Raw genomic sequence first — 20,468 nt, 5'->3', positions numbered from 1 at the left:
CGGTGCCCCAGGTTATGGTTAACCACTTTGAAAACTTTTTTGGGAGTGTTGGTAGCGTCACAACCATCCCTAATCCGGAACTTTTCCGTCATACGTTGTCGTCTGGTACTGCCAATAACATGGTTCGTAATGTCACTGAAGCTGAAATTAAAGAGGCAATGTTTTCTATTGCTGGGAATAAAGCGCCTGGTCCGGATGGATATACATCAGTTTTCTTCAAGAAAGCTTGGGATGTCGTAGGTACGGATGTATGCAAGGCGGTGCAGGATTTTTTTGAGAATGGTAAACTTCTTAAACAGCTCAACCACACGGTGATTTCTTTAATTCCAAAGATAAAGACTCCAGCAACGGTTTTGGATTATAGGCCTATATCTTGCTGTAATACACTGTACAAGTGCATAAGTAAGATTATCACGAACCGCATTAAGGAGGGCCTAAGTGATATTGTCAACATCAATCAGTCAGCGTTCATCCCGGGTAGAAAAATCTCCGATAATATTCTGCTCACTCAGGAACTAATGCATAATTACCATCGTAATCATGGGCCTCCGAGATGTGCTTTTAAAGTGGATATTCAGAAGGCGTATGACACAGTTGATTGGAATTTCTTGGAAAATACTCTTCGGGGTTTTGGCTTTCACCATACAATGATCAAATGGGTAATGGTATGTGTTACAACTACTACGTTTCCGTTAGCTATCAATGGGAATCTTCATGGATATTTCAAGGGGAAGAGGGGTCTGCGGCAAGGGGATCCTATGTCTCCGTATTTGTTTACTTTGGTAATGGAGGTCCTTACGTTGATTCTGCAACACCAAGTGGAGATATCGACTGGGTTTAGATTCCATTAAAAATGCGAAAAACAAAGGATTATTAATTTATGCTTTGCAGATGATTTATTCTTGTTTGCTTGTGGTGATACAAATTCAGCTTCTGTTATTCTTGAGTCCTTGAATTTATTTAAGAATATGTCGGGCTTGGTTCCTAGCATGAATAAAAGCACGGTCTTTTTTGGGGGTGTTCCTAATTATGTTAAAGACCAGATTCGGAGTCTAATGCAATTTGAGGAAGGTGTGTTGCCGGTTCGGTATCTTGGTGTGCCATTAATCTCTACCAGATTGATTTACAATGATTGTAAGAAGCTTGTAGAAAATATGGAATCAAGAATCTCTGATTGGAAAGCAAAAAGTCTATCTTTTGTGGGTAGACTCCAATTAATTCGATCAGTGTTATCGTCAATGCATGTTTATTGGGCGTCGGTGTTTATTTTGCCAAAACGAATCATTTATGATCTTGAAGATAGGATGCGTCGCTTTCTTTGGGCACTAGGAAACAATATAAAGGGTAAAGCGAAGGTGAAATGGAGTCGTGCGTGTTTGCCTAAGAACGAAGGTGGGTTGGGCATTCGGAAACTTCTTGATATGAATAATGCGCTTATGGTAGCTCATATCTGGAGTATTCTTACAAATAAGGAGTCTTTATGGGTAAAATGGATTCATTCTTATCGTATCAGAGGGAGAAGTTTCTGGGATGTGCCTCTTCGGAACAATGTGACTTGGAGTTGGAGGAAGATGTTGCAACTTCGACTGACCATTCGAAGACACATATGGATAAAGTTGGGCAATGGTACTAATACATTGATATGGTTTGATATATGGAATAACGTATGTCCGCTAAATGTATTTATCACTCCTCGAATAATAGCAAATGCGGGTCTCAATATGTCTTCTACGGTTGCGGATATGGTTCACAATGGAGAGTGGGCTTGGCCGAACACATGGGTAAACCGGTTTCCAGCCTTAGAAAATCTGCCTAATGTGGTGTTAAATCCGGAAGCTCAGGATAGGATTGTCTGGAGATCTAGGGAAGGAGCTGACATGGAGTACAGTACTTACGTTGTTTAGGATGATATCCGTCAGATGCAGGAGCAAGCTCTTTGGGCTCGTATCGTTTGGTTCCCTCAGGCTATTCCACGTCATGCATTTTTAATGTGGCTTCTTGTTTGTAAAAAAACTCAAAACTCAGGATATGATGAGTATGGGGATCGAACTATAATCTCATGTGCTGTTCTCTATGCATGTCGGGACCCGACTCTCATGAACACATCTTCTTTAAGTGCTCTTTTGCATCGCAGATTTGGAATGGGGTTCGTGATAAAGCTGACATGGGATCTATTGAAGAGAACTGTGTAACGCCCATATTTCTTAATCCAAAAAGTAATATTACCATACTATTATTTAAGAAAAATTTGGGCATGACCCGTTCGTAATAAGAACGATTCCCTGTAAGATCATCGTGTAAGAACTTAAAGATAACGCAGCGGAAAAATAGCTTAAAAAAAATTTCTTTACGATCTTAAAACAATACACACATTCAAGAAGAAGCTTACAAAATTCACTTCCCTTTTTACAAATTAATGCGTTACAAAATTAAGACTACGTAACCGTTCTTTCCGTACAATCCTTGTTATTCGACTCGATCTATGCCTGCTTATCTTCGATAGTGGTAGAAGAAATCCGTGTAGTACCTGTGGACATCACATACAACTTAACCATTAGTCATTGACAACATCATACAACAATAATCTGGTACAATTAAAAATCATATAACATTCAACAACATAAACTTTGACTCATTCGACTATCCTCTCGGATTCCTTTGTTTCGAGTTCGGCTTCCAGGTTCGGCTTCAATTCTACAAGAGTCTGACGTTCTCATTCCTGCATTACATTCCAATCTCAAGCACATCATTAGTAACGTCCATACTCAAACGTATTGAAACCATGTATACATGCATACCTGTCCCATTCTTTTCATAGGCGATAAATCCTACTTCGTGCATTCGTATATTCATACGTCTAATCATACGCACCTACATATCTACACATCTACTTACCTATATACATAACTACATGCTTACATAATCATGTCTACACATACTTACTTACATTCAATTCTTGATTAACTTATTCGCATTCACTTATCATACTCGTACATTAATTATGGAGTGCTTAGACTTGGATTTATGATCCAAAAACATCAAGGAAACATTCAAAATTATATTTGGGAGACCCGTCGTAGACCACGGTTAATATACTGAAGCTTACGGTACACAAAATAACTTAATTAACAAATTTCAGCATTTTAAACTGTCACACCCCGACCACGTGTAACAACAAAACGTGGCGGAAACGTCGGGGAGTGTTGTAACAGAATCATTGTTTCATAACACATGGAAATTTAAATATTGTTTTATTGATTAAATGAACTCGTTGTTCTATTACAATCGCATAAGTACAACTACGATCTTCCAAGTTTTAAAGTTGCTAAGGCACGAGTCCATCCTAAATGTAGCATGTATCAACAATCATCTCAAGACAGCACCTGAAACATGTGTAAAAATAGGTACGTCAGCATAAAAATGCCTGTGAGATACATAGGTTTTGTGAAAACGGAGTTCATGACTTATGTTTGAGAAAATGTTTAGTCATGAACTTTGTAAATTTGCTTTGTCTTGTAAATCATTTGAAAAACGATAGGATCAGATGATATGTATAAATAAGAGAATAATGTATGGTTAACTGAATAACCATGTAAAATGAGTTTATATAAGTTAAGTTGTTTGAAAAACAATGTTTTAATAAAACGTTTATGGTATATATAAAATATACCTTGGTTTTAAGAAAGTTGAATAAGTAATATATTAAAATATATTTCAGTTCCAATATTGTTAACCCAAGTGTACTAAATAACGCCACGATATGTAATGCAATGAAAACACTTATATATAAGAAGTACCAGCGGCGTATCTACCATGTTTTCATCACATTACACTCGTTTCGTTATTTAAACACTAACCAAAACCAAATCGTTTGATAGATAGTATATTAAATATACTTTAGTTGTTCAAAATAATAGTTTCCAGTAGTATATTACAAGTATACCTTGGATTTATAAATAACACATTAAACCATGTTTTAGTTACGTAAGTAACATATCACAATATGCTTTGGATGTGATAAATAACATATTAAACTATGTTTTAGTTATGTAAGTAACATATCACAATATGCTTTGGATGATTACAAAATATATGTTGGTTCTGTACAATACCACACATGAGAGTATATCAAACTATACTTTAAAGGTGCGATTTAAGAATTCATTCAGACCTGGTGCATCAAACTACACCTTTGAGACTATAAGGATACCACAAAGGAAATCCCTATTTGGATGGAGAAACAAATTGGTTTCAGACATTCCATGACAACAGGAATGGGGTGTCTAGTCCTATAGCGCTATATCATACTACCAATCGGTCTGGTGAAGAAAATAAGTACTATTCCAACAATTACTTTTGTAATCTTTGAGAAATCAGTGTTTAAACTATAGATAGTCATTTAGTTTGTCAAAAGATAAATACTAACATGTATAATCAATTATACTTTGAAATCATGAAAATAACAGATAGGTACACATGCTTCACCCCAAAACAGTTTGGAAAACAGTAAAAGAGGGGAACTATGTACTCACCTGAGATTGCTTTGGATTCCTTGTATAATAACCGGATAATGCTAAAGATCACGGAATATCAACGGCACCTAATAGGTAGCTTATGTTAATATACCGGACCAAATCGGAAGGATCGGACAGTACGCGGGTTCGTAAACCAAACGAGTATGGAGACTCGTGTAATATGGCTTAGCAAAGCCTACATACTAAAATGAAACCTAATCTAAGTGCTTACGGTCCATCACGACCCGTTTAGGTAGTTTATGCTACCCTAACGCGTCGTTCGCGTAGAACGCGTTCGGAACGCCTAACATTGCGACCACACGGTATAACCTCGGAAGGTTATAGCTATGGTCACCAAATGTGTTTGGTCGGGTCCTAATGACCGACCAAATGGGTCGGGTTCGAAAGTATAACCGATGGTTTAAATCGCTTACCTTACGACCCTATATAAGCACTAAACTAAAAGTGACGAGCTAAGCATGTTAGAACATGCTTAACTAAGTTTAGAAACAGGTTTGGCATCAAAACAAACGGCTTTGATGCCCACGAGTAGTTTGGTTACAAAATACGCAAGAATGCGCATTTTGGCCGAAACTACGACTCGTCACTGAGCCTAGATAACGTGGTAATCAGTAGGTATGGTCACTATGGACCATAACCATCGTGATCACGCTCACGTTATGAAGTTCCATGAACTTCACATTGACCAAAAGCTGGTCAATGCAGAAAGTCAACAAAACGTTGACTTTCGGACTCGAAAAGTGAATAAAAGAGCGAAAGAAGACTTACGGAGGGTCCCCGAGTGCTAATCAAGACCAAATAGCTCAGGTATGAAACAATGGTTTCAACTTAGAGCTCTAAGATCTGATTTTGTGAATTTTACACTAAAGGGGGGGGGTATTTATAGGAAAAGTGGAACCGTTAGGATCGTTTTATCGAATATCGTGCCTTGATCTCGTGCGTACATGTGTCCAAGTGGATAAGTTCAGTGAACTTGACCCTTGGCTCTTCGTTGGGTGAAAAGGCATCGCCCCTTGATCGAACGAAAGGCCAGATTCTGCATTAAATGCAAAATCTTCTGTCAGACATGTTCACGCGGCCCGCCTCATGTTTTGGGCAATCTTTACGCGGGCCGCCTGGCCCCTCTGATCTGCACCACTTGCAGAATTTACACTTTTGGTCCCTGTTGCGTGTTTAAGCTATTTCCAGCCCTTCTAAGACCTGTAAAGTCATCTTTAAGGCCCTAAAATGATGCCTAAACATTGTGGACATGAAACATGCCCAAAAATATGTCGGATGTCGGTTCGTTTGGCCGTACGATCGCGATGTTCGCTTAATTACGACGGAATGCGCATAAGCGTGAAAGACGATCCAAATGACGCGACGAATGGATTTTTCTCATGCCAAACACTAAGGCATAATATTAGGATGCTTACATAAATTTTTGGATGTCCGGATGTATTCAGAACGTGAGTTATGCGCGAAAGTGCAAACTTATGCACTTTTTGACACTTTTAGTCCCTGAATGATCCAAAAGTTTGTTTTAGCATACCAAACCCCTCAAAGCCTATTTCTAAGCTATGTAAAGGATATATATGGTATGTTTAACTTATGGACATGTTCCGGAATGTTCGTTACAGTTCAAATTGGCATACTTTCGCAGTTTGTCAAGTTTAGTCCCTGTAAGCGAATTAACTTGTTTTTGCCATACCAAAGCCTTCAAAACTTATTTCTAAGTTATGTAAAGGTTATTTAAGGTATGTTAAGTGTATGATGGTCTCCCGGAGTATTTGTCGCATTAAACTGAGTACGTTTATGCACCAGTTTGCGTATAATTCTCCAGAAAGCGTTGTAGAGTATAAAATTGAACAAGAATTGATATGTGCAAAGCATACACATATTTATACAAATCCCAAGTATGAAATACAATATTTCCTTGGTTTGGCATTTGTTTGATGGTTGAAGTGACACAGGTGTCACAGTCTCCCCTACTTTAGGAAATTTCGTCCCGAAATTTAATTCTAGAGGAAACTCGTGAGGACAGCTGTGAAGGTTTCGCCTTATAATAGATCCATTGAACCCTTAGGTAAAACCCTGGGCCATGTTAGGATTCTTAGCGAATTTGTTAACCCTCAGAGTGAATTCCTTGAAATAGTAAAACATGAAATTTTGAACTACTGATTGACGAACGTTTCTTATGAAGGCTTATCATAGGAAAACTTGGTGTGTGATTGAGATCAGAATTGGGGGAGTGTGAGAATAAATGACATTGGTCGAGGTCCGAGACTTCTCCCGTATCATTATTCTTGTCACTGGGTCTTAACACATGATGAAACTTCCTGTGGTTCCTGTGCACTGAATTCCATAATTATGTAGGCCTCCATAATTACGTAATTCCTTGCACAGTCCGCACAGTCCATTTCATAATCCGTAGGAAAAATTTCTTGAATAAATATGAAGCGATTTGACTAGACCACCAAAGGATCCTTTTAATTCGATCAACGAACGATCTTTTTTAACTAGATCAACACATGATCTTCTTAACTAGACCGTCGTACGATCTCTTTAAATAGACCGCTTAAGGGATCATTTTTATATCATCACATGATATTTCTAATCAGATTTTCAAAATCAATCTGTTTAAGCAGACCTTTCAAGAGGTCCAATTATAGAACAATACTTTATAACCCGAGTGACTTAACTACACTGTTGAAATCCATTGAGGGTTTAAGATAGTATCTTTGGATATCCCATTATGAATCTCTCGTATGAAGATATGAAAGATTCTATGAGGATTTGGATGGATCACATACAACCACAAAACATGTAAGAAAATACATAAGCACAAATTTAGTTAACTTGATTCTTGATTTTGTTATCCTTAGGTATGGATATTAAGGCACACTAGGAATCCAACCTATGGATTTCATTTGGCACTTTAACGATTTATGAAGATCTATCTATAAAGATAGAGGGATTCTCAATAAGTGTTTGACTTTGTTTCTTAAAAGAAACGAGAGTTTAAGGTTCTTGGGGAGATCACAAGTGATCATAATATGACAGAACCATACGAGTAGTTTGTTTTTGGGTTGACATCATAAAGTTGCATCAAGCATTCACACAAACGCATAAATTTTGCATAAATAAAAACAACAAATCTTTATTTATGTAGCAACGGATTTGTCTTGAAGTGTCAAAAGATAGCAACTAAGGAAATACAAAACACTAATTGTTCACTGCTGCCTCATTGTTCATGTTTGCCTCATTGATGTTGAACACTCGTCCACGCGCTGGAGGTATGTTAACAAGCCTTGGGCAATTGTTTCTGTAGTGGGTAAGGTCACCACAGTTATAACATGACCCTGGAGGGAACCGTGCTTGAACAGCAGCAGGGTTTGCAGCAGTTTGATTTGCATAACGACAAACATTGATCAAATGTCCCAACCGCCCACAGTGGGTACATTTGTGACACTGCTCTTGCTCTAGATGATGACGGTTGCATTTGTTGCACAACGGTGCAGTACCAACATAGTTTTGTCTTTTACGAGGTTGTGTTGGCTGGTTTGGTGCAACTTGTTTGTCTTGAGCAGTTACAGCGTAGCTTTGAGAGGCTTTGCGCTTTTCCTTCTTGGACACCTCAGCACTTTCTTCCTTTGGTTCCACATGAGCAGTCTTGTCAGATGGTCTTAAGTCGCCCTTCCGAAACAGCTTGCGCTTCCTGATTTGGGATTCAGTCAGAGTGGCAGCCAATTCAATGGCTTGTCTGACAGTAGTAGGGTTGCTGCCAGTAACGATGTCCTGAACTACGTCAGGAAGCCCATCAATGTATTTCTCAATCGCCTTATCCAGAGGCGTAACCATAGTAGGGCATAACAAGCTCAATTCCTCATAGCGATCAGTATAGGCTCGATGTTCCCCACTGTCTTGCTTTAAATCATCAAATTCCCTTTCTAGAGCCCTAAGCTCATGACGAGGACAGAACTCCTTCATCATAAGAGCCCTAAGCTCGGCCCAAGTCTGTGCTAATGCAACCTCTGCACCGCGGTCTCTCATAACCCCATTCCACCATGTAAGAGCCCTCTTCTGAAACACACTCGAAGAAAACTCGACCTTGCGATTTTCAGGACACTGAACGTGACGGAAAGTGTTCTCAATGCTCTCGAACCATTGAAGAAGACCAGTTGCTCCCTCAGAACCATTGAACTTGAGCGGTTTAGCTGAGTTAAAAATCTTGAAATTGCATGGGGCATTGTTGTTGTTGATGGCTTGAGTTATTTGAGCATAAAGAATTGGGAAGGCAGCAGCCATTTGTTGCGCGATGATTTCCGCCAGTTCGGCATTCGCCATCTGATTGTCGCGTCGAGGAGACATTCTAAAAGAGGAAACATGAGAGGAAACGAGTGAGAGAATTAGACGAAAAGAATGAGATGGAACAAATCTGATGAAAGCAAGGATAGTGGCCGTCTGTCTGTTACTACAAAGCAACACACGACCTGGTGATTAATCAAAGCAAATAGGTCAAAAATAATGTATCGCGAAGACATGCTCGCCTATAAGTGGACACTCACCCCAAGAGTTCCCAGGTAAGAGTGACTGGTCCGATTATGTGGATTTGTACGAACACTCTAGCCTTAGACAGAAAACTCAGGGTACAGGCACCCACCCTTCCAGTTTGCATGTGTTCACAATATTTAGACCAACTTTGACGAGAGTTTTGAAAATTCAAAGGGGTTCAAAACCTTATAACAGAGGGTTCAAAACCTAGTAATCAATCATCCTAGAACAGATGATTAGTTTTCAAAGCGGTTTTGAAATTTATGTTCTTGTTGCGGTCGTCGCCTAAGGATAGGTGACGGTGTTGTTTTATGACTAAACGCAAGTAAACTCGCGTTAGGGTCCTAGGAAGGTTATAGACTAGGTCAAAGCATTACTAATAACCTAATTCCCTATAACCATGAGCTCTGATACCAACTTTTCTGTCACACCCCGACCACGTGTAACAACAAAACGTGGCGGAAACGTCGGGGAGTGTTGTAACAGAATCATTGTTTCATAACACATGGAAATTTAAATATTGTTTTATTGATTAAATGAACTCGTTGTTCTATTACAATCGCATAAGTACAACTACGATCTTCCAAGTTTTAAAGTTGCTAAGGCACGAGTCCATCCTAAATGTAGCATGTATCAACAATCATCTCAAGACAGCACCTGAAACATGTGTAAAAATAGGTACGTCAGCATAAAAATGCCTGTGAGATACATAGGTTTTGTGAAAACGGAGTTCATGACTTATGTTTGAGAAAATGTTTAGTCATGAACTTTGTAAATTTGCTTTGTCTTGTAAATCATTTGAAAAACGATAGGATCAGATGATATGTATAAATAAGAGAATAATGTATGGTTAACTGAATAACCATGTAAAATGAGTTTATATAAGTTAAGTTGTTTGAAAAACAATGTTTTAATAAAACGTTTATGGTATATATAAAATATACCTTGGTTTTAAGAAAGTTGAATAAGTAATATATTAAAATATATTTCAGTTCCAATATTGTTAACCCAAGTGTACTAAATAACGCCACGATATGTAATGCAATGAAAACACTTATATATAAGAAGTACCAGCGGCGTATCTACCATGTTTTCATCACATTACACTCGTTTCGTTATCTAAACACAAACCAAAACCAAATCGTTTGATAGATAGTATATTAAATATACTTTAGTTGTTCAAAATAATAGTTTCCAGTAGTATATTACAAGTATACCTTGGATTTATAAATAACACATTAAACCATGTTTTAGTTACGTAAGTAACATATCACAATATGCTTTGGATGTGATAAATAACATATTAAACTATGTTTTAGTTATGTAAGTAACATATCACAATATGCTTTGGATGATTACAAAATATATGTTGGTTCTGTACAATACCACACATGAGAGTATATCAAACTATACTTTAAAGGTGCGATTTAAGAATTCATTCAGACCTGGTGCATCAAACTACACCTTTGAGACTATAAGGATACCACAAAGGAAATCCCTATTTGGATGGAGAAACAAATTGGTTTCAGACATTCCATGACAACAGGAATGGGGTGTCTAGTCCTATAGCGCTATATCATACTACCAATCGGTCTGGTGAAGAAAATAAGTACTATTCCAACAATTACTTTTGTAATCTTTGAGAAATCAGTGTTTAAACTATAGATAGTCATTTAGTTTGTCAAAAGATAAATACTAACATGTATAATCAATTATACTTTGAAATCATGAAAATAACAGATAGGTACACATGCTTCACCCCAAAACAGTTTGGAAAACAGTAAAAGAGGGGAACTATGTACTCACCTGAGATTGCTTTGGATTCCTTGTATAATAACCGGATAATGCTAAAGATCACGGAATATCAACGGCACCTAATAGGTAGCTTATGTTAATATACCGGACCAAATCGGAAGGATCGGACAGTACGCGGGTTCGTAAACCAAACGAGTATGGAGACTCGTGTAATATGGCTTAGCAAAGCCTACATACTAAAATGAAACCTAATCTAAGTGCTTACGGTCCATCACGACCCGTTTAGGTAGTTTATGCTACCCTAACGCGTCGTTCGCGTAGAACGCGTTCGGAACGCCTAACATTGCGACCACACGGTATAACCTCGGAAGGTTATAGCTATGGTCACCAAATGTGTTTGGTCGGGTCCTAATGACCGACCAAATGGGTCGGGTTCGAAAGTATAACCGATGGTTTAAATCGCTTACCTTACGACCCTATATAAGCACTAAACTAAAAGTGACGAGCTAAGCATGTTAGAACATGCTTAACTAAGTTTAGAAACAGGTTTGGCATCAAAACAAACGGCTTTGATGCCCACGAGTAGTTTGGTTACAAAATACGCAAGAATGCGCATTTTGGCCGAAACTACGACTCGTCACTGAGCCTAGATAACGTGGTAATCAGTAGGTATGGTCACTATGGACCATAACCATCGTGATCACGCTCACGTTATGAAGTTCCATGAACTTCACATTGACCAAAAGCTGGTCAATGCAGAAAGTCAACAAAACGTTGACTTTCGGACTCGAAAAGTGAATAAAAGAGCGAAAGAAGACTTACGGAGGGTCCCCGAGTGCTAATCAAGACCAAATAGCTCAGGTATGAAACAATGGTTTCAACTTAGAGCTCTAAGATCTGATTTTGTGAATTTTACACTAAAGGGGGGGGGGTATTTATAGGAAAAGTGGAACCGTTAGGATCGTTTTATCGAATATCGTGCCTTGATCTCGTGCGTACATGTGTCCAAGTGGATAAGTTCAGTGAACTTGACCCTTGGCTCTTCGTTGGGTGAAAAGGCATCGCCCCTTGATCGAACGAAAGGCCAGATTCTGCATTAAATGCAAAATCTTCTGTCAGTCATGTTCACGCGGCCCGCCTCATGTTTTGGGCAATCTTTACGCGGGCCGCCTGGCCCCTCTGATCTGCACCACTTGCAGAATTTACACTTTTGGTCCCTGTTGCGTGTTTAAGCTATTTCCAGCCCTTCTAAGACCTGTAAAGTCATCTTTAAGGCCCTAAAATGATGCCTAAACATTGTGGACATGAAACATGCCCAAAAATATGTCGGATGTCGGTTCGTTTGGCCGTACGATCGCGATGTTCGCTTAATTACGACGGAATGCGCATAAGCGTGAAAGACGATCCAAATGACGCGACGAATGGATTTTTCTCATGCCAAACACTAAGGCATAATATTAGGATGCTTACATATATTTTTGGATGTCCGGATGTATTCAGAACGTGAGTTATGCGCGAAAGTGCAAACTTATGCACTTTTTGACACTTTTAGTCCCTGAATGATCCAAAAGTTTGTTTTAGCATACCAAACCCCTCAAAGCCTATTTCTAAGCTATGTAAAGGATATATATGGTATGTTTAACTTATGGACATGTTCCGGAATGTTCGTTACAGTTCAAATTGGCATACTTTCGCAGTTTGTCAAGTTTAGTCCCTGTAAGCGAATTAACTTGTTTTTGCCATACCAAAGCCTTCAAAACTTATTTCTAAGTTATGTAAAGGTTATTTAAGGTATGTTAAGTGTATGATGGTCTCCCGGAGTATTTGTCGCATTAAACTGAGTACGTTTATGCACCTGTTTGCGTATAATTCTCCAGAAAGCGTTGTAGAGTATGAAATTGAACAAGAATTGATATGTGCAAAGCATACACATATTTATACAAATCCCAAGTATGAAATACAATATTTCCTTGGTTTGGCATTTGTTTGATGGTTGAAGTGACACAGGTGTCACATAAACATGTGGAGGCCGTCGGCGACGGCCCTATAGGGCGTCAGTGACGGCTATTAGTTTTTCGCGTAGCCAGAAACCTCCGTAGACAGGAAAATTAGGCGTCGGAGAAAACTGAAAATGCACAAGGCGTCGGCGACGGCCCATAGGGGCGTCGGCGACGGCCTCTAGTTTTGCCATTTTTCTGCTGTGTTGTTTTTGTCGTTCGCACGCACAAAACTTGCATAGCTTTTAAACCGTTTACCCGATTAACCTCTCGTTTCTTCCTACATGATTGTAAGCTAACATTCTATTATGTGAACTTATAAGGAAATTCTTAACTTATACATTTTCGGCTTATTATTCATTACGAATTATTCGACCCGTCATGCATTTATCAACAACTCATATGTTTACACTTAAGGCTCACATAATGTTAATGTTATAACACCTTACACTAACCGGGCACATGAAATACTATCGACATTGCTTGTACAAACGTTCCGTGCTAAAGTATACCTTCACTTTGACCCATTAACCTAAGTCCCCATTCTCGGTTGGTGCACTTATGTGCAATTTTACCCATTACCCGGTTACATACCGTAGCCATTACTTAGACATTATTCGTCATATCATTACAACTTTATATTGTCCCATTCGGTCTACTAAGCTAAAATTACCAATTTCATACGACCAAAACCATATGAAACTTCAAACATCATCATGCTTAATCAACTAACGCTACTTTACTTAAATAAAATAAGAAGTGATTACAGAAATCACTTACCTCGTGCGTCCGAGTTCATGCATAGCTTCCGTTTTTAGCTTTGACCCATTGCCCTTCCATGCTCGTGTCCATGTTGACATGGCTCCTATGCTTTCAGGTTATCATCAACACATTCTTGTTAGCATACATCATTGTACTTGATAAGGAGCATACATTTGCATAATTTCATATTCAACTTGCATTGATCATTCATTAACATGTATAGCTTATTTCACTGAAAATATGCTGTTTGGGGACGTCCGTTTACTATACTTACGAGCTTGCAAAAATTACAATATTTTTATGAGACGTGCCCCTCGGAGGGGTTATCCTTGTGTTAAATTTTTAGAGTCCAACTCTCTACCAAAAATTTATAAAAATTCATTTACTAAGCTGCAATCAGATTCGTCACTTCTGACTGCAGCTTACGGAAAAATTCATTAAAAATTCCTCGTTTATCCGATTGACGAAATTCCAATTGGTGATTCTTCTAATCGCTTAAAACTATCGACAGTAACAATTTGAGACCATAACTAAATTACTAAATTGAGTTATGACATTCGTAATGGGATGCAAATTCTGCCAGAAAACACAGCTTGAACCTTTGATACGGAAAATTCATAAAACGCTCAATTTTCGTCGAAAAAATGTGATTCCAGTGGGGTTTTAAAGATATTTCCTGGAATTACCTTTTAGACTCAAGAAACACACGTTTTTATCACGTTTTGTTCAGGTTACAGCCAATACAAGTCGGCTGTAAATTCTGATCAGGAGCTGTTTAATTTCAGCTTTCAATTTAAGCATGTTCTTGACATCATAACACTAATTTTTAGCAATCAAAACCCTAAAAACATCTCATACATGAATTTAATATCAACAAAAATCTGAATCTACTTGAGCTTAGCATGATTTTAACATATACTTGTCTAGGGTTTACTCCTAGACACTACTATCTTCCTATTTCATCCATATAACAATCATGCATCAAAAATTTCTAAATTCTCTAAGTTCATCAGAATTTCAAGTAGAGATTTTCTATCAAATTTCACATACCTTATGACCCCCTTGCAATGGAGATCACCAATCTAGGCTCGGATTTCGTTTTGGAATTGATCTTGACCTTCAATTTGTGAATTTTTGGGTGAGTTAGGGTTTTGGAAAACCCCCTTCTGCGTTCTGGTCGATCCACACACCAGTGTGTGTGCTGGATTTTTATTTTATTTGTGTTTAATAAAACTTGTTTCATACTTGGCACTTTTAACCCTCCTACTTTCATGAGGTTTTTATTTGGGTGTTTCTAACACTCTAATTTATTATCACTAAACTCTTATCTAACTAGGTTAGTTTTATCACTAGTTAGTTTATTTCGTTAATATCAACGTCGGATTTATAATAAAAGGATTTATGTTTTAAGTTGTTACATACACCCCGTTACCTCAGGTCTTTTATAAGCTTTATTTCCTCCAAAGCTTTGATTCACTTTTTAGTTAATATTAGGCTTACTTATTTAGATCCTAATATTTACTGGTTTTATTTTTATCACTACCGTATTTTACCCGTTTATTTTCGGTTACTTTATTATAATTAATAAACCCGTTTTTGGGGTATTACAAACTGGGAGGATATTTTTGATTATCTATTGCAGCATGCGGAATCCAACCGAGCTAATCATATCATTGGCAAGTTAGTGGTCGGGGCTACGGCTTACTTCGTTTGGCAGGAACGAAATAACCGATTGTTTTCGACGAAGAAAAGGAATGCAGCTCATCTGATTGAGGTGATTTTAACAACAATCCGTATGAAGCTTCACACAATGAAGTTTAAGAGAACGAGTCATGTTAATCAAGTTTTGCTCGAGTGGAAGCTGCCGAGAGCTTTGCTTATGGATCAAGACGAATGTGGCTAAGAACTGCAACTTTGGGCGATGTAGTTTAGCTACTTGTTTTGTCGTTTAGACTATGTTTTATTGTTAGCGTTTTTCCTTGTGTATGCACGTGTTTACTCTAGTAGTGGCATGTCACACTAGAGAATTGGGGGATACATAGTTCCTCACTTGTTATTTTTGGTTGATGAATAAAATTTACCGGGGTAACCCTTTACCCAAAAAAAAAAGTTCCTAATTTTAGTATAACTAATACAACTAATATACGCATAGCACATATTTCGTGTGATCTCTAAATATATATTTTCCTAAATATATACTTTGCCATTTTTATTTTTTCAAAATCAACCTCCATTACTTGAAATTTTTATACCGGGCAATTTTTATACTTAAAACCCTGATTCAAGATTAGTTGTAAACACTTGTTTAAAACATATTTTTCTAAGTGTTTAAATTCTACAAAAAATTTGCCATAGTTTCTTTTGAAAAATGGAGATTTCCATGCTTTAAGCATGTCTTTTTCTTTTCAAAAGTCATCAACAATCACCAACAACAATACTACACCCTAACACATGCACAAAATGCATCTCTTTGATGAAGTTATGAACTTGAACTTTTATAAAAACTTGTAGTCTTTTAACATGATGATTAACATGATCCACTTACTTCAAAAACATGGTTTTCCTTAACCATTTTTATAAAAATTCTTACTTTACAACTTGTAAACCATTCTTGTAGAAATTCATTTTCTACAACTTTTTATGTTTCAAACATTTCAAGTATTCCATTTTCACACATAAAATAAGTTTACTTCCTTTCAAAAACCAATCATGCTAAACATGAAGTAAACTTTGTTTCTTTAAACTTTGATATTTCAAATCCTTCATTTTCATGGTCTACACTTTGTAAGAATCATAATCTACACAAAAACAAACTTACTCTTAAAATTCATGCTTCACATAAAGTATGCTCCACATGGATCTTTCAAGATCCGACATCATACTTGCTAGATCATGTTTTAAATCATCATCTAGCAAGCACTTATGTGGTGTTTAACACCATACACACAAGAAATCATCAAACAAGTTCATCACATGTCATACACAACTTATATTCTTATGATTTTTAGTTTTATTCATATGTTCATCTTCTTGTTTATGTAAGATCTTGAGATTTTTAGTTATACATATACTTTTAACTACTAAAACAAGATGTAAAATGAGTTCAAGATACACTTACTACTAGAAGATGAAGAAGAAGAAAAATGGCACAAATTTGATGGTTAAAAGCTCCAAGGAGTGGTCCTTCAAGATCTAATGCTTGTTACCTTCTTTGATTACCTTGATACACCTTAGGATGTGCTTGGTTTAGTTAGAATTTGAGTGAAGATGAAATATACGAATCAAACCTTCCAAAAGTGGATGACGTCTAAACTTGAAATTCACATCTTGAAAACAACACCAGTGCCACAGATCCATCTAGTTTCCTGAAATGCATTTAAGTTTGAAAACAATCAACAAAAGCTGAGCTAGTTCATGCATTTTATGTGAGCTCCAAATAAACTTGTAAACATTTGAGAGATACTTTTGATAACATGTATGTAAAGCGTCTATGAATAGATCATTAATGTTTTGCAAGGACATTAATTTGTGTGGTGGCGCAGGAAGCACTGAAACCTAGCGGATTTCCTTCGGTCCATCCAGCTGGAACGACAAAAGCACTACATGCGGCCACACAAGGACCCATGAGTGGGGCTCGCTACACCCGATAGATCTACCACTTCTGCCCCTCGGTCTTAAACAAGATTAATGGCACTTAAGAGATATACCACCCATCCACATGATCTAACAGTTCATTCCCTAGCTAAACCATACCATTGAAACATGTATTTCACCCCCGAGAGTTATAAATTCAAAAACAATTAAGAGAAAAGGGGACATGAACTCACAAGTTTGCGTCCGCACTCGTGTACACTCAAAGTCAATGTCCGCGGTGCGTGTCGCTACCTACAAACATACTATGTTTTATTAGACACTTTGGTCGTATAACAATTCTTAATCTTAATTATTTATTAGGACTTGTTAGGAATCGTGTTTACTTTGAGTTACGCGTTCAATGTACGATGTATATATAATTTTCATAATTATATATAATTCCAAATTTAATATATTAATTAAAATAGCTATATTTTAACTTATATTATTTTCATGCAATTATTCGGGGGTTTTGTTAAAAATAATATATTTTTAACTCGTTGTCTCATATAGTTCTCACATACGCATGTTGGTAGATTCCATAACCTACATACCTTTTATTGAGTATTATAAATTTATACATATTCCCAAGTATAGGTATAATTGTATTATGAGTATGTTAAGTATGTCACTTTGTATTCACATATTTATGTATAATAATTGTACAAGGATATTCTACCAAGTGTTGGTAGTGTATGTTGGTATGTATTTGTACGTATAGGAATACGTATTTACTAGTATTTATTAAGTATTTCATACTTAATATATATTTATTTTTTTTTGGAATATTGTTTTTGCACAATTAAAAATCACTATTCTTATATTCTTAAAATATATGTATTTTAAGATAAGCTCATAGAAAAATATTCATATTTTGGCTTGGTAAAATATACATATGTTCCCATGTATCTTAAAAATAATTTAGTTTTAAGATCAAAGTTAGAAAAATATATATATTTAGCTTCCACCAAAAATATATTTTTACGTTGTTTATGAAAAAATATATTTTCTTATACCCAAAATAATATATTTTCAAGTTTAACAAAATTAGTATATTATTTGTAAAAATGTATTTTGTCACTTGTTTGGTTTTCAGAAAATATATTTTTACCAAACCTTGATGTATTATTTTCAATCCGGAATATATGTATATAGTGTTCATTATGTCCGATAGGTCCGTTCGTCCAATATCCATTATTTGTGTCCAAGATGTGTATTTTTGTATTTTTGTAATTTTTTTAATTCTTTAATTACAAATAGGTATTTTTGTGTGGTATATTATTTTCAATTTCCTAATTTTAGTATAACTAATACAACTAATATACACATAGCACATAATTTGTGTGATCTCTAAATATATGTTTTCCTAAATATATACTTAACCATTTTTATTTTTTGAAAATCAACCTCCATTACTTGAAATTTTTATACCAAAAATTATTATGGAAATTTTTATACTTAAAACCATGTTTCATGATTAGTTGTAAACACTTGTTTAAAACATATTTTTCTAAGTGTTTAAATTCTACAAAAAAAAATTGCCATAGTTTCTTTTGAAAAATGGAGGTTTCCATGCTTTAAGCATGTCTTTTTCTTTTCAAAAATCATCAACAATCATCAACAACAATACTACACCCTAACACATGCATAAAATGCATCTCTTTGATGAAGTTATGAACTTGAACTTTTATAAAAACTGGTAGTCTTTTAACATGATGATTAACATGATCCACTTACTTCAAAAACATGGTTTTCCTTCCATTTGAACCATTTTTATAAAAATTCTTACTTTACAACTTGTAAACCATTCTTGTAGAAATTCATTTTCTACAACTTTTTATGTTTCAAACATTTCAAGTATTCCATTTTCACACATAAAATAAGTTTACTTTCTTTCAAAAACCAAATCATGCTAAGCATGAAGTAAACTTTGTTTCTTTAAACTTTGATATTTCAAATCCTTCATTTTTCATGGTCTACACTTTGTAAGAATCATAATCTACACAAAAACTAACTTACTCTTCAAGTTCATGCTTCACATAAAGTATGCTCTACATGGATCTTTCAAGATCCGACATCATACTTGCTAGATCATGTTTTAAATCATCATCTAGCAAGCACTTATGTGGTGTTTAACACCATACGCACAAGAAATCATCAAACAAGTTCATCACATGTCATACACAACTTATATTCTTATGATTTTTAGTTTTATTCATATGTTCATCTTCTTGTTTATGTAAGATCTTGAGATTTTTAGTTATACATATACTTTTAACTACTAAAACAATATGTAAAATGAGTTCAAGATACACATACTACTAGAAGATGAAGAGGAATAGAAAGGGCACAAATTTGATGGTTAAAAGCTCCAAGGAGTGGTCCTTCAAGATCTAATGCTTGCTACCTTCTTTGATTGCCTTGATACACCTTAGGATGTGCTTGGTTTAGTTAGAATTTGAGTGAAGATGAAATATACGAATCAAACCCTCCAAAAGTAGATGACGTCTAAACTTGAAATTCACATCTTGAAAACAACACCAGCGCCATAGATCCATCTAGTTTCCTGAAATACATGTAAGTTTGAAAACAATCAACAAAAGTTGAGCGAGTTCATGCGTTTTATGTGAGCTCCAAATAAACTTGTAAACATTTGAGAGATACTTTTGATAACATGTATGTAAAGCGTCTATGAACAGATCATTAATGTTTTGCAAGGACATTAATTTGTGTGGTGGCGTAGGAAGCACTCAAACCTAGCGGATTTCCTTCGGTCCATCCAGCTGGAACGACAAAAGCACTACATGCGGCCACACAAGTACCCATGAGTGGGGCTCGCTACACCCGATAGATCTACCACTTCTGCCCCTCGGTCTTAAACAAGATTAATGGCACTTAAGAGAGATAGCATCCATCCACATGATCTAACATACCATTGAAACATGTATTTCACCCCCGAGAGTTATAAATCCGAAAACATTAAAGAGAAAAGGAGACATGAACTCACAAGTTTGCGTCCGTACTCGTGTACACTCAAAGGCAATGTCCGCGGTGCGTGTCGCTACCTAGAAACGTACTATGTTTTATTAGACACTTTGGTCGTGTAACAATTCTTAGTCTTAATTATTTATTAGGACTTGTTTTGGAATCGTGTTTACTTTGAGTTACGTGTTCAATGTACGATGTATATATAATTTTCATAATTATATATAATTCCAAATTTAATATATTAGTTAAAATAATTATATTTTAA

At 36.3% G+C, this 20,468-nt stretch overlaps 1 long non-coding RNA gene across 1 annotated transcript; it reads right to left on the bottom strand.

Annotated features, from left to right (window-relative positions):
- Positions 1 to 2,337: 2,337 nt before the first annotated feature.
- On the bottom strand, positions 2,338 to 14,763 carry LOC110878042. The gene is made up of 3 exons (XR_002557559.2): positions 14,633 to 14,763; positions 13,601 to 13,690; positions 2,338 to 2,719 (listed from the first exon to the last, which is right to left on the bottom strand). It is a non-coding gene; the product is annotated as an uncharacterized LOC110878042 (long non-coding RNA).
- Between the last annotated feature and the right edge of the window lie 5,705 nt (positions 14,764 to 20,468).

This window comes from Helianthus annuus, chromosome 9 (genome assembly GCF_002127325.2).
Source record: "Helianthus annuus cultivar XRQ/B chromosome 9, HanXRQr2.0-SUNRISE, whole genome shotgun sequence".
Lineage (NCBI taxonomy): Eukaryota > Viridiplantae > Streptophyta > Magnoliopsida > Asterales > Asteraceae > Helianthus > Helianthus annuus.
Note: the sequence above shows the minus strand (reverse complement) of the source record. Positions and strands in the feature narration are given on the sequence as shown.